This window comes from Oryx dammah, unplaced genomic scaffold (genome assembly GCF_014754425.2).
Source record: "Oryx dammah isolate SB20612 unplaced genomic scaffold, SCBI_Odam_1.1 HiC_scaffold_28, whole genome shotgun sequence".
NCBI lineage: Eukaryota > Metazoa > Chordata > Mammalia > Artiodactyla > Bovidae > Oryx > Oryx dammah.
The window spans coordinates 241,273-246,841 of record NW_024070212.1 but is presented as its reverse complement, the minus strand read 5'-3'; positions in this window follow the sequence as shown (position 1 = coordinate 246,841).

The following is a 5,569-nucleotide window of genomic DNA, read 5'->3' as shown; positions in this document are numbered from 1 at the left end:
ATAACCACTGCATGTACTGTTTTCCAAGGATCATTCTTTACTGGGCATACTGGTGGAAGATATTTGTGTGTTAACCTAGTTTTTAGGAGCACACTGATTTGGATGTAATGGATAAGAAAAATAACACTATTTATTTCTTTTCATTTTGTGGGTACACTTCACACATCTTTGTATTGTAATTCCCAGGGCATATGACTGCAGTCATGAAATTAAACGATGTTTGCTCCTTGGAAGAAAAGCTATGACAAACATAGACAGCATATTAAAAAGCAGAGACACATTACTTTGGCAACAAAGGTCTGTAATAGTCAAAGCTATGGTTTTTCCAGTAGTCATGTATGGATGTGAAAGTTGGATCATAAAGAAGACCAAGCATCAAAGAATTGATACTTTCGAACTGTGGTGTTGGAGAAGACTCTTGAGAGTCCCTTGGATGGCAAGGAGATCCAACCAGTCCATCCTAGAGGAGATCAGTCCTGGGTGTTCATTGGAAGGACTGATGTTGAAGCTGAGACTCCAATACTTTGGCCACCTGATGTTAGAGCTGACTCATTGGAAAAGACCCTGATGCTGGAAAAGATTGAAGGCAGGAGGAGAAGGGGACGACAGAGGATGAGATGGTTGGATGGCATCACCGACTCAATGCAAGTGAGTTTGGGCAAGCTCCGGGAGATGGTGAAGGACAGGGAAGACTCTATGCTGCAGTCCATGGGGTCAAAAAGAGTTGGACACGATGGGGTGACAGAACAACACGCCTTTTTCTCTCTTTTAGATTGTTACATACTTTGATGATAGGGATCCTCATCCTACTGGTATTTATGGACCATTTGAGGAAACATTATTCAGCATATCACACAGTGTTTTCCTCTAAAGACTCATAGGAGAAGTTTCCCTTGGGCAAATGGCCTGTTTTTTATTTTAGGAACACAGTGTAAGGTATGTCAGATTGTATTTCCCTCTGCTTGTACTGGCTGCTAGGAAGATCAGAGCCACACTTGTGCCATAGTTTTAAGTAGTTTCTTCTTGAAATCTTTGCTTAGAAGTCTCGTCGTCTTTATAACAGTTACCATATACTTAATGACTTAAAGCAACACAAATTTATTATCTTACAGTTCTGGAGGTCAGGAGTCTTAAAGTAGCTTCACTAGACTAAAATCCAGGTATTGGTGAGAGTTATTTCTGGAGGCTGTTGGGGAAAATCCATTTCCTTATCTTTTTACAACTTGCTTGGCTTGTGACCCCATCCTTCATTTTCAAAGCCAGCAGCACAGTAAGATACCCTTCTCTCTGACCTCTGCTTCTGTGCCTACATCTTTTTTCTCTGACTCTGATCCTTTTGTCTCCTTTTTATGAAGACCCTTGTGATTACCTTGAACCTACCTAGATAATCCAGGATAATCTCCCCATCTCAAATTTTTAACCGAGTCATATCTGCAAAGCCTCCTCCCCCCACCAATTAGTTTTAGTTTTTAGAACAGTTTTAGGCTTATAGGAATACTGAGCACATAAAAAGTACTGAGATTTCCCATATACTTTCTAACTTTATACATGCATAGCCTCCCCAGCTGTCAACATTCTGGGCCAGAGTCACACTGATGAACCTAGGCTGACAAATCGTTATCATCCAAAGTCCATCATTTACAGTCTGGTATTGTACCCTTTTGGTGATGTACGTCCTATGGGTTTGGATAAGTTTATAACGACAGGTGTTCACTACTATGAAATCATACAGAGTGTTTTCACTGCTTTAAAATTCTTCTATGAGATGGTAACAATAACCCTGTATGCGAGACAGCAAAAGAGACACAGATGTATAGAACAGTCTTTTGGACTCTGTGGGAGAGGGCAAGGGTGGGATGATTTGGAAGAATGGAATTGAAACATGTATATTATGTGAAATGAATCACCAGTTCAGATTTGATGCATGATACAGGATGCTCGGGGCTGGTGCACTGGGATGACCCAGAGGGATGGGATGGGGAGGGAGGTGGGAGGGGGGTTCAGGATGGGGAACACATGTACACCCGTGGAGGATTCATGACAATGTATGGCAAAATCAATACGATATTGTAAAGTTAAAAAAAAAAGAACTTAAAAAAAATTTCTCTATGTTCTACCTGTTCATCCCTCTTTCTTCCAGTCTATGGCAACAACTGTTCTTTTTTTTTTTTTTTAAACTGTTCTTTTTATTGTCTCCATAGTTTTGTGTTTTTCAGAATGTCATATAGTTGGAACTACACAATATGTAGCCTTTGGGGATTGGCTTTTTTCACTTAACAATATACATTTAAATTTCCTCCATGTATTTTCATGGCTTGATAGCTCATTTGTTTTTAGCACTGAATAATCACTGTTGGGTGTACCATTTATTAACCTTTCAACTATAGAACAACTTCTTGGTTGCTTCCAAGTTTTGTCAATTATAAACAAAGCTGCTGTTAACATCTGTGTGCAGGTTTTTTTTTGTGGACATAAGTTTTCAACTTATTTGAGTAGTACCATGGCTTGTTAGATCATGTGGTAAGAGTATGTCCAGTTTTGTAAGCAACCATCAAACTGTCTTCTGAAGCGGCTGTATCATTTTGCATACCCGCTAGCAATGAATGAGAACTCCTATTGCTCAGCCACCTCATTAGACTTTGATGTTGTCAGTGTTTTGTTCATGCTAATGGGCATAAAATGGTAACTTGTTATTGGTTTAACCTGCTTTTCTGTGATGACATACAATGTTGAGCAGCAAAGTTCTTTTTCATCATATGTGAGGTACCATATTCACAGGTCCTGGGAGTTAGGGCATGGGCATATTATTCAGACTTATTCACAATTATTATTCACAATTTTGTCAATATTAATTACATGAAAATGAAAATTTTGTTTCCTCAAACTAAAGCCGTACCTCTGCAGACTCCTCTCCCTGCATCCTTCCCCATCTCAGTAAATGGCCCTCTTACCTACTAACCATTCACCACAGACACTTGATTCCTCACTCTCTCCCTCACCCACATCCTGTCCCTCTGAGGTTCTGCCATATCTACTTCTAAAACGAATCTGGAGTCCAACCACCTGCCTTTGTGGCCACTGCCACCACCCTAGGATAAGCCATCTCTTGCCTGAAACACTATAACAACCCTCTAATTTTTCTCTTTTTTTCAATTCTTGACTTTTACTACTCTATTCTCTATAATTTGTCCAGATTTTTAAAAAGCACAAAGCAAAACATGCTCTCTTCCTGCTTTAATACACACTGATAGTTTTGTATCTCATGTGGAATAAAATCCAAATTCCTTTTTAAGATTTATAAGGCCCTTCTTAAAGCACATCCCACTCTGATCTCTGTACCACCATGTTCTAGCCTCACTGGCCTCCTCATGGTTCTTTAACTGGCCCAAGCTCTACTTCTCATGTATGCCTCCTCTGCCTGAAACTCTTCCTCCAACTCCTCTCTAACTAAATCCTTGTCATCTTTTTTGTTCTCACCTGAAATATCTCCTCCTCAGAGGAGACTCCCCATACAACCCCACCTAATTAGGATCCTCCCCACCCTGCCTTACACACATTTTTCTCGACCATCTCACCCCTTTACATAGTTTTCATATACTTATCACTATTGGTAATTACTCAGTTCAGTTCAGTTCAGTTGCTCAGTCATGTCTGACTCTTTGTGACCCCACAGATTGCAGCACACCAGGCCTCCCTGTCCAATACCAACTCCCAGAGTTTACTCAAACTCATGTCCATTGAGTTGGTGATGCCATCCAACCATGTCATCCTCTGTCATCCCCTTCTCTTCCTGTCTTCAATCTTTCCCAGCCTCAGGGTCTTTTCAAATGAGTCAGTTCTTCACATGAGGTAGCCAAAGTATTGGAGTTTCAGCTTCAGCATCAGTCCTTCCAATGAACACCCAGGACTGATCTCCTTTAGGATGGACTGGTTGGATCTCCTTGCAGTCCAAGGGACTCTCAAGAGTCTTCTCCAATGCCACAGTTCAAAACCATCAATTCTTTGGAGCTCAGCTTTCTTTATAGTCCAACTCTCACATCCATACATGACTACTGGAAAAACCACAGCCTTGACTAGATGGACCTTTGTTGGCAAAGTAATATCTCTGCTTTTTAATAAGCTGTCTGGGTTGGTCATAACTTTTCTGCCAAGGAACAAATGTCTCAGTTGTTTATATTATTCATCTCTGTCAGATTTTTAATTCCATGAAGGCAGGGCCATTTCTGTTTCATTCATTGCTGGATGTAAGGCTTCATCAGTATCTGGCACTTAGTAGGCACAGCATACTGTTTGTATACCATCCTTACTCTGACTTTATCTTATGTTTTTGCTTTTATTTTTCTTTTGTTTTCATTTTCTACAACTTTCTGTTGTAGCAAGAGGAAAACTCACAAGTCCCAGGATCTACTCACAGTTGGGGAGGTGGAGCTGTCTCTGCCCTCCCCATGTATACCGTGCATATTGTGTGTCATGGGTAAAAGAAATGTTTTCTGCTAGTAGTATCTCCTCAGGGAGGGTGGGGATTCACCTCAGAATGCCAGATAGGCCACAAACCATTGAAGGGGAAAGCCAGAATGCCTTTCCGGATTTAAGATTACAATTGCATAATAAGGTAGAAAGCTTATTTTTCAATCACTGGGGACAGAGTGTTTCCTTAGATTAATATGGTGCTAGAAGGATTTTTTCTCCTTCTGGCTAGAATTGGAAATGAGAAATATTTGGGCTGTGGATACTACGGAGGAGGAGCAAGGTTCAGTGCTCTTCTGCTTGTGGGAGGCAATGAGGGATCTTGAGAGGAGCAGGAGACTACACCTTGAGAGGTCTGTAGGATCCTTCAGGAGAGAGATGGCCAGTAAGGGGTATCCTGGGAGAATGAAGTCCTTAGCTCTTTCCTCCTGATTTCTGACCCTTGATGATGGCACACAGAGCATCTTCCTTTTGTGGTACAGTTGTCATATTCCTTGGCACAATGCCCTTGGCCTTCCATATATTCTATTCTATTCAGAGCTAGTGGTTCGGTTCTCAACTGTGTCAGGAAATCCTGTATTGGCATCAAGGTTTCCGATCCTTCTTTTTCCCTATAGATACCACAAGCCATGATTTAGACACAAATGTGATTTGCCTGATTGTTACAGTCTGGGCCCACAACAATTTTAATTAACTGGAAAATGGTCCTCAATACACCGATTAGACCTCTTCAGGTACAGCAAGATAAAAGCCTGATAATTTGGATGGAGTACCCTTCTTAAATATCTACTCTATACACAGCAGCCAATGGGAAAGCCAGGCTTTCTCCCACCTGATCCAGTGAGTAATTAAGAGAGGGCTTTTTCTTCCCCACCTCTCCTTTCCACCCACCCCCAACTAAAGCTTAACAGGTTGGTGGTATAATTTGTAGACTTTCAGGGTGTCATGCTAGGAGCTTAGGCAAGAGACTAGGCATCTCTTCCCCAGCTTCCCAGGCACTGTCCAGCTGGATTTGAAAAGCAGGCAAGTGACAGGGGGAAAGAGGTGGAAGCCGGCAAAGTAACTACCATTTCTCAGCAAAGTTTGAGAGGGGCCTGTGGCC